At 29.1% G+C, this 11,073-nt stretch overlaps 1 protein-coding gene across 4 annotated transcripts in view; it reads right to left on the reverse strand.

Moving 5' to 3' along the window:
* LOC108749701 (CREB-binding protein) overlaps positions 1-11,073 on the reverse strand; it is a 40,431-nt gene that overhangs the window by 27,502 nt on the left and 1,856 nt on the right. The window lies entirely within an intron of this gene.

Genomic DNA, 11,073 nt, shown 5'->3' on the forward strand with positions numbered 1-11,073 from the left:
CGGAGGTGGGCTGCGGCCGAAGCGTTCTCGCGCGCTCGCGGCCTCTTCACGCCGCACGGCCACCAACGGGCCACCAACGGCCACGGCACGGCACGGCGAATTCCGGAAAAGCGTAATCGATCGTTGCCGCGCGAGCGCGCGCGCGACCGCTCGCGCTCCGGCTTCGGCTCCGGCTCCGGCTCCGACTCCGGCCTCCAGTCGCATCGCACGACCACGATTTATGTCTAGTCTCGCGTGCCCACGACCGCGCGTGCGGTGCATCGACCCATCCGCTCCTTCGCTTCGCGTGTCATCGTGATGCTTACGCGTCTTGCGTACGCGCGTGTCCGCGCGTACGCAACTCCGCCGTTAAGTATCATCCGTCTCCCACAAGGAATATCCAAGGAATATCCTTCAAGGAGAGCAAGAGAGTCAAAGTAATGTCATATTGACTGAATTATGACGACAAAATTATATAAATTCGATCAATAATCGATCAATATGACACTATTTTGACTTTTTTGTTCTCGTTGGGTTAACACACCAAGTTAAGAGAAAGTCAAGATGACTATTTTGATGCGATGAAAGTTAAAAATGACGATTTTTGGTCGCAAAATTTGATTGTTTATAGATGTAATTTCATGTGATTTAAAAATCGAAACAGTCATTTTGAGTTTTTCCTTGGGAAGTAGAACATAGAACACGCATTATTCTACAGTATAAGTACTGTGACCTATATGTCTTTTATTGAAAAGGACAATTCTTTATTTCAAACTATCTTTTATATTTATTCATTTTTTCAATATTCATTTTTTATCTTTTATTTAAATAATTACGAGAAATTCCTTTCAACGTCTAATGTACTAATGAGCAAATTTGTACGGATTATCGATAAATTTAATTTTATGTAAAGACAATATTAACCAAAATAATAAAGTCATAATAAAAATCAAAATGAAGTCAAAATTATGGTTGATTAAAAAGTTTAACTTTTAATAATCAAATTTACAGTTATTTTGACGTCATTTCGATGTTATGATGACTTATGCTTTACTTGAAAGTTATCTCAAGTATATTGCTCAAGAAAATTTCAGAAATTAATGCACAAACTTTTGACAGTCACAAACTGGTTTGGAAAAAAAGAACGGGAATATAAAAACAACATACCTTTTGTATTTTTTTGAATCGATTATTTATTTAAAGCTTGCATTTCAAAATTGATATTACAGAACTTTGTCAACAATTTGCGCTAGCTTGTATGTGCAAAGCAAAAATGAAAGTTGATAAGGCTACGAACAAAAAATTACAAGATGATAAGATAATATATATAACTAATATAGTCCAATGATGTTCAAAACATGTGTAAATGAATACATTTCAGTTGCTTCAGAAAATCTTCAATTCAAAATAGTTTTTAAATTGACATTTAAAAATTATCTACATAATAAATAAACTACAATATCATCTTATAATATTTTTGATCTTGTTTTTTGGCCTCATCAACTTTAATTTTTGCTTTAATGATTCAAAATATTCGAACTTATTTTCTGGAAGACTTTATTTTTTGAGTTGTGCTGTTGTAGTAAATAAATGATATTTAAATATAATCGTATAAAATTATATTTTTATCCTGAATTTTAGCGCAAATTGTGGATCATCTAAGATATTCTTGGGCGAGAAACAATTAATTCTACGTGCTCTCTCTTGAGATCTTCGAAGTGAGTAACAATAGAGTGACTATAACCAGTAACTGCAATTAAATACTCTGCCGCTTTAAAAAGAAAACTGTGGCTGTCGAGAATCATAAAAAATTTCGTCTCTGCTGTCAACGGAAAAACGCGCTAGATTAAAATAGATCAGCAAATAATAGATAATATAATAAATAATAAATTAGACTATGACACGCTCAGAAAGCTACATTTGGGACTCCATTATCCGAGTTAATTAAAGAACTGAGACTATTGTCATCTTCAGATGTATCTTCTTTTTTTATCTTCGCTCGTTCGTTATTCCTCACACTTATTCATATCTCAACAGGCTCTAAGGCATTAAAGCAATTCGGATTCTACAAACACAATATTGATGACATTTCTCGATCGTTAGATATCTATAAATTAGATATCTACAATGATATCAAAGTTTATACACGTTCCTGAAAAAAAAAGTCATATACGAGATGCAATAAGATCGAATTTTATTTTGAATATTCACGATCTGAAAATTCCTTCGTTTACGAGAATAATTTTCCCTCTCTGAGAATAACTCGAGTAAAATCATTTTGCTGAACAGAGTGCGTAATTATCGCAAGAGCTCTACCTGTTTGGTTTGCAGAATAATTTCCCGTTAATAGACAAGCGACGATACTTGATTGTCTATTCAGCCACGTTGCACCCCTTTCCTCTATTCACTTCGTATAAAAGTAAAATAACAGAGTTTGGGATAAATAAATAATAAATAAAAAAACGTACGTTCCGATTTTATTTTAAATTTTTAAGGGCACTTAAACAACAGCGATCACACAATTTTATAACATTAATTACACAATTTTTCAAATTTTAAATTTTAATAGAAAAAATTTGATAAATAAAATCTGTAAATTTAATAAAGATAAATATATATATACATAGAATAAATTTAAAAAATAAATTTAATAAACCAAATAAATTTATAAGTTTATTTATAAGTTTAATAAATAAAATTCTTTATTTTTTGTTCAATTTAACCCTGAAATTTTAGTCACAGGGTTAGAACGACCCGTCGGCTACTCTGAGCGAGCTTATCGGGATCACAAAAGATAAGAGGACTATACTTTTCATAATCTATGAAAAGATTTCCTAACGATACATTCTTTTTCGATTCGTCATCGAGATATGAGACAAATGATCAGAAGCAAGTCATTGTGGAAATGGAATTTCTGATTTTCTTGAATAAATCACGGCTTTTCTTTCAGCTATAATGTCCGTAATTCAGTCAGCGATGATCGAAACATTTTCTTTCCTTCGGTAATAATCGAAATGAGAGATTTTACTTTCCGGAAATAGCCAGAGAAATTTTTTCGCCAATTTCGTTTTAAGTTTCAAAAGTGTATACTAGATCGGTTATAGAAATATATATATATATATATATGTATATGCTTAAAAGATATGTCATAGGAAGTAGATAAAAATGGATTAAAGAATTGGAATCTGTAGCAATACGTTTGTTTAATACGACAAACATTTGTGTGAGGCTAGTATGTGTCATTCTTGTAACAATCTATTACAAAATTTACCAGCATACAATGTTTCATAATTTATTATAATTCATTTTAATATATTCAATTTCCTAACTATGGAAAATAACTAATAAATCAATTTTTTAAAAATAAGTATAAGTATTTTTTTAACAATGTACTTATTAAATAAGGCCCACTTATGTGATTATTATTACAGCTATTATTATTTGTTTATTACGTGTGGAGTTTGCGCGAGAAAATGATTTCCAGTGCTGTTATCATTTAAGAAGCCAAAATTGCATTCTAATTGATAGAAATTTTCAAAGATTAAAAAGTTAATTACAAATAAAATTAAAGATAATTGTAATATTTGAAAGTAGAGTAAGTCCTAGGAAATTTCCTTTCTATGATTAAAATCTATGAATAATCTTTTTAAAACTGATTTAGAAAGATAATGTTTACTTTCTTTGTTATTTTTAATTTATTTTTTATTTGGGTCTTATTATATGTATTCATATGTATAAGGCTCAATGTTAGAGTTTAACAAAATTTTTTTTCGTCCATTTACATATATTCTGTATAAAAAATATATTTTATTTTTGGGAATGAATGAAATGAAGATTTGATTCTCACTTAGTTTATTTCAATATCTCCATAAATAGAATTAAAAAAAAATAAAATAAATTAGGTGGGCCTTAATCAAGTACTTTAGTTGTTAAATTCCTCGGTGAACCGTATAGATCTTCTCTCTTGTGCCAACTTTCGATTAATGGTATCGAGAATAAAGACACAGAGATTTACGGAAGAATGCATCTCTGCTATAAAACGAATATGTAAATCTCTCATTCTCAAAGTGCTTCGCGATTTGAGGTCGCGCGGTATGCCTCCGAGGCGCACTTTCCGCAACGGCAAAGCTTTCAAGATGAAACTTTTCGGCACGCTGTTTTCGCTCGCACTCCTCTTCCAATCGGCATTTTAATTAGAAACGCCCCGAACCCTTCATTCGCCGATCGAGAATCGATCCTTCGCATCGCCGCAAGATTCCCCATACAGCACAGGCATCAAAAGAATGTCCTAAAGATACTTTGAGAACATCCTTATGTCTGCATAAGCAGACATAAGCAGAACCTGACCCAAGCAGAACAACATGTCACGATAACGATCAAAGTGACATTAAAATAAATCGGAATTGAAAAATGACTTTTAATGATGATGATGACCATTTTAAAGTCATTTTGACGTCATTTTGATAATATATACATAATGACTTGTTCTGCTTGGGAATGTCCTACTCAAGAAACACACAAAAGTCACAAGAAAAATCAAAATGATTTTATTTTGATTTTTAACATCAATAAACAATCAAATTTTATAACCAAAAATTATGATTTTAACTTTCATGACGCCAAAATAAAGTCATTGTGCCTTGATTTGATATGTTTCTTGGATACAGAGTTGGGTACATTAATGTTTTTTTAAACTAAATTAAGTTAAAGTTAATGACTTATAAAATTAATAAAATTAAATTACGAATTAAAGAAAGAAAAAATTAAGTTAAAAATTGAAGGAATAAAAAAATTAACTTAATAAAAGTTAAGATTGAATTAACTTAAGTTTAAAAACAAGTTAATTTGGAAAAAAAATTATTTTTGAAATCAGAATGTTCTAATTTTTTCTTAAATGAGATTACTTTAAATAACACAATATAAATTATTAGGTAAATTTAATTTTTTTATTCACATGTAAGTTACTTATATATAATAAGAATCACACCATAAGACATTTTTGTTAAAATCTTACAAGAGAGAAGAGTATATATTTGCATTAGTTCTCATTCTTTAATCTTTACCTAACTTCTTTAACTTCTGAAACAACTGCTCACGCATATTTACGATTACATCGATTAGATATTTGTTACAAAAAATATATGTCAAAATTTAGAAAATAAATAGCTGTACTATTGTTTTACAATTCTTCATCTAAGCCTCATTTCATATTTATGTTGGTGAAACGTAATGTTTACCTAAAATTAGTGTGATTCAAATATAAGCAGAAATTGACAAAATCTAGCGAGCCAATAAAAACTGACTATCATATGGTGTGACTCTTATTATGTATATGTAAAGTTCCTAATCATAAAATCATTGAACTTTTTCTAAATTAATTTTCTTCTCCGATTCTTCTCTAATGTTTAAGATTTTATAGAAAAAAAAATTAGCATTAAGAAAGATAGACAAATTTTTAATTAAAAAAAATTAAGAAATTAAAGTTAAAAAAAAATTAAAAAGTTAATAATTTTTAACTTAATTTAGTTTTTTAATTTTTTTTTAACTTTTAACGTTTTAACAAGTTGCTACTCAATTCTGCTTGGATAAGGACTTTCCATGAATGTTTCTCGGATAAAGTCTCTGGCGAAAGTAAGGATCGAATAAACGTATACACCGTTAAATATATCAAAGGAGCAAATGACAATTCCAATTCTTTGAGTTAAATGACATTTTATTATTTGTATTATTTTCCATATGTATCAAAATATCAATTAACCTATTATTATAGGTTTTTCAAAGTAAACAACGCTCACATTAACGTATGCACTTAATAATAAACAAAATTTTAGTCAAGTTTAATAAAGTTTCTTGAATTATATTGTTTAACTTTATTATTTTAGTTAAATCAGTAATCATCATAATGAGTAGGAACAACAGCGATCTATAGAAATCATTAATATTAAATAACTTATATTAGATGTAATTTAAGACTGTTATAAATTTAACAGTAAAAGTGAAGAGTAGTTCAAGTGTACACGAATTATATGTATGTATAGATTGTGTTTAGACTCCCACCTAAGTGCCATCCAGATATTATTATATTCTTGTTATTAATTGAATGTTGAATAAGGATAACATGATAATATCTATATGCCTATTCTGTAACTTTTTAACGACAATTTTACTAGCTCGAGGTCGTTGCGGTATTTTACATGATAAAAAAGCTGTGCAATGACAATATAATGATACCGAACTGTCGTTGAAAGTTACAGAATAGATCTACTTGGGAGCACTTATTGAATAAAAATCTGAATGCGCCTCTTAGAAAATAAAAATTGGAACATAAATGAAAAATGTCATTTTTTTTCTTAAAACGTTTCTTTTTAGGTTGCCACATTTAAATTTTCGTTTCCTAGCAATTTCGTTTCTGCTACTCTTCCTTTATATTCGATTTCCACTCCGACCTTTATTATTTTCGCCAGAATGTGAAGTGTGATCGTAAGAGATGTATGTCTATTCACTCTATTCGACTGTAGCACATGACGACGCAGTACGTAATCGTCGCATTATGCTGTGGATTGAGAAGTAATCCAGAAAATTAGATTTTTCGGGGGCAAAATTGCCATAAAAGATTTATTTACGGGAAGTTATTTAAAATGACGAATTATACAACATACTAAAAGTCCTAATTGTTAGCGGATTTGGAAAACTTGCCAGTTGCCAGCTTCAAAAAACTGTAAAAAAATGCGGTTTTTTTACAATATCTCAGAAAGTATTCATTTCATCAAAATAAAGATCATTATCAAAAAGAAAGCTGATAAAATTACGAACAATACCATTTTTTTTTAAGATCGTACAATTAATACTTTCTGTGATAGAATTTGTTTAGAACATTGTATTTTTTTATCATTTTGAGAATAAAAAGATTTTTCACACTTTTTTCATAAATATTTCGGATCTGGCTTTTACGTACAAAAAACTTCTTATAAAAACTGAAAGTTACCGAACTCCTTATAAAATTTTTTATTGAATCTCGTATGATAAATAGTTACTAAGATATAAATAAATTTTCTCAATACATTCTGTAATACATTTTAATGAATAACTTGCTTGTGACTTATCGTATGTAAAAAATGTACAGTCTTAAAGCTTATGAAATTAGCATGAAAATGCTTTTTTTTAACTTCGTACGACTAATAGTTCCCGAGATATGGTTTTTCAAGGATACTATGGGATCCTCTATTTATATTTAAATATAAGCTCATTTATCATTACAAGTATATGTATACAATCGAATTGGAAAAAATAATATTCGCATTTTTCTCAAAATTTACATGTATATATAATCCTAGTTGCGTGTCACTCTCCAAAATTTATTTTTGGAAAAACAACTTCGAAAAATTGCCTTTTTAAAACATTTTTTAAAAAAATATGTTCTCCGTAACATTTTTATAAATATCTCAGTTTTTAAAAGATTTACGTAAAATATACCTCAAATTAAAGCTTATAAAATAATATAATTTCCTATAAAATGCATTTTTTTTTCTTCTCTCTCCATCAATTTTTGAGCAAGATACAGTTGTTTAAAGAAAGAGTTTTCTGCGACAATTTTTTGACTGAAAATTATGATCCAACTTGTGTAAAAACTTTTTAACCTCTTAATAGAGAATATTCCCTTGAATTTGGCATTTAGTTTATATTTTTAGAATAGTTTCAGAGATACAACTTCGACAAGTACAGTGTTATTCAGATCGCTAATTCTGAGTGACTGGCTATTGCTGCAGAGGTTAAATATGTAGTGTGATATATGTATATGCCTTTTTTGATCTTCATATCTTCATCATAAAAATGTGAACATTAATTCTCAGTAGACAACTCAAAAGAACTCTGTGCATACACAACGGATATTTCTAACCAGACATTTTCATTTGCTTGTATCTCGGGTTGTAATACATCGATTTTAATTAATTTTTTTTAATGAGCGTTGTTTTTCGAAGACTGAAAAACAAGAATATTTGGGCAAAAAAGTCGAAAAAGTTGTAGTACAAAAGATATTTTACAATAAGTAAAAAGAGATCGAAAAAACGTGCAACTTTCAAAATTGGTTTTGCTACTCGTGTTTATCACTATAACAGTAGTTTGTATCCTTAAACCTATACCATTGCTGATATAAAAAAATACGTGTCTATTATTTTCGTCTGTTCTACAAATGTACCAAGTTTCATTAAATTCGGTGAGTCACGGAAAGATATGTTTACTTGTTACTTTATCTCAATATTCCCATAAATAGAATTAAAAAAAATAAAATTAATTATATGGGCCTTATTCGATTTAGTCCTTATTATATATTTTTAAATATTAGGTTACGGGAAAAGTCCTTTTACATATATAGTATAATTAAAACATATTTTTAAATTATTTACAAACTTTTATTAAACTAAATATGTGCCGTTTTGATCAATAAGCTTTTTTCATTCATCATTTTTCGAGTAGAGCCGTTGGTGTAGAATTTCTGTAATTTCTCGGTAAAAAAAAAATCAGAGATAATTTGTAAAAAGGCTTTTCCCTTAACCCCATATTAAACTGTGTGCGTACATTTACATTGTATAATTTTTTAGTAATACTATATGTAGGCATTGTGAAAGCCTCTTAAATGACAAACTGTCTTTACGTGAGTATATACATGTGAGTCTAAAACTTAGAAAATATAACGCAAATGATCTTTTTCGAATGGTTAAGGGGATCCTAAAGCCGTCTGTATTACCTAAATCATAATTTTTGTATAACAATTATTTTTTTCTCTTTATAGATTCGAAAATTCTTTTCCAGGATTAAAGTATACGCATTAATATGTGTTTGTGAGGTGGAGTTTGTGTCGCAAACGGTAAAAAATTTTTTTTAAGATTTCAATTTTGAAATTTGTTGTTCTCGGCATAAACTTCGCTTCACAGACACGTATTAATGTATATACTTTAATCATGGAAAAGAATTTTCAAATCTGTAAAAGAGTAAAAAAGTAATTGTTATACATTATTGTTATATATTATTATAAAAAAAGTAATTGCTATATATTATGCTATACATTATTATAAAAATTAATTAATCGGTAATATAGACGTTTTGAAGATTTTAATAGGACAGGTCGCAATCGAGAGTTTGTACTTTGAATATACAATAAAATTATCATTAGATTTTTTATTATGGTTTAGTTTGTGAGATATTTTAGCCAAAATAAATTTTGATTAAAAAATTCTGGATAAGCTTGATTATTATATCTGTAATATAATTTATAATTTACTTGTGTATATCATTAAAATACATTGACAGACGCGAGTAATGTACAAATAAACAAAAATACAATATTTTTTTAGACTAATTACGCATTAAACCCTTCTCAGACGTGTATCTGAGAAGTTATTGATTGTATGAGGGTGAATAAAAATCGATTTTGTAGGGAATTTAATAATCTTCATAAGAACTATTTTACGTAAAAGTAACCAAATCTGAGATATTTTATACGAAAAAAGTTAGAATTGTCGAAATGATCAAAAATACAATATTCTAAAAAAATTCTATCACGGAAAGAATATTAATTTGTACGATCTTAAAAAAGAAAACGGAATTGTTCGTAATTTTATCAGCTTTCTTTTTGATAATGACCTTTATTTTGATAAAATAAATACTTTCTAAGATATTTTTGAAAAACTGCATTATATTGATCAGTTTTTTGAAGCTGAAAAGTTTTTTAAGTCTGCTAGCGGTCAAGACTTTTAGTACATTGTATAATACGTCATTTCAAACAACTTCCCGCAAACAAATTTTTTATGGCAATTTTGCCTCTAAAATGCAAAAAAAATTAATTTTCCTGGGCTAAAAATAAAGTCAAAGCCTCCATCAAGTTCGGTTGTGTGTGTGTGTTTCAAAAGAACATTACCGTAAGACGAGATAAACATTTAATTAAAACTCGTCCTCATAAACTGAACATGACTCCCCTGCAGCTATTCTCTTTCTTTTTTTTCGATCGAAGAATACTTTGGAGTCAAGCGACCTGCGACCTATTTTCAAAACTATCCTCAAAAATTTGCCGAAACTCGATCAATTTCTGAGCTATCTCTATCAGCCGTATTATTCGTATAATGCTTTAATCGATTTAAATGGGGCAGGAGAGGGTGGCGAATGGTCTGACAGCTTTGAATAATTCAAATACAAATAGCAAGTAAATTATTAGTCATAAGGGAACAAAATCAATTGTTTATTTCCTCACAATTTATCGAAAGGGTTTTTATGTGCTACAACATAGAAACATATACAGTTTATGAACAGAAACTTTATTAAAATGTATGTCGATAAAACAGCGAGCAGATAGCAAAATGAACAAATTACATTGCTGTCCTACTATCTAGTAGGAGTGTGCCGTACTAGAATCAGGAAATAGAAAGTTACTTTTCAAAGGTAACAAGTTACAGTTACTCGTTACTGAGTAGAAAAAGTATAATAATAAGTTACTGTTATCGATTTTTAAAAGGAGTGTATATCAATTGCCCACACATACTAATATACTAATATTACACACATACTAATATTACACATCACTAATAGGTTAATTTAATATAATTTTATAATATAATTTTATTGGTGAAATAGTGAAAAATTACTAAAGGCACACCGATATGAGTGATGTGTGCAATTAAACTGTGCAAGTGCGCCGCTCCCTTTTAAAAGTAAGAATGCTGTAAGAATGATTGATGAATGACAATATCGTTTAAAATATCTGCTAAAAAACTATTAAAAAACTATAAAAAAACGTAAACACATTTTATTCCTTTGCATTATTAAAGTTTTACTTTCTAAAAAATCATAAAATGTGTTTTTTGAAGAATTTTCGGAAAATCGCCAAAATATTAAAGTGACACAAATATTTTCAAATTACCTTGGGCAGAATTAGTTGGGCCTCCTTATTTGCTTGTTTTACTGGCAAGCAAACTGGGCAATCACTTCGATTACAATGTTTCCAATGATTGATAATTTGCCAAGATATGCTACAACGAGGCATCATACAAGATTTACCAGCTTCACAATTCGGCATGTGATTCAAAACATTTGTCATGGTTT

Source organism: Trachymyrmex septentrionalis, unplaced genomic scaffold (genome assembly GCF_001594115.1).
Source record: "Trachymyrmex septentrionalis isolate Tsep2-gDNA-1 unplaced genomic scaffold, Tsep1.0 scaffold31, whole genome shotgun sequence".
Classification (NCBI taxonomy): domain Eukaryota; kingdom Metazoa; phylum Arthropoda; class Insecta; order Hymenoptera; family Formicidae; genus Trachymyrmex; species Trachymyrmex septentrionalis.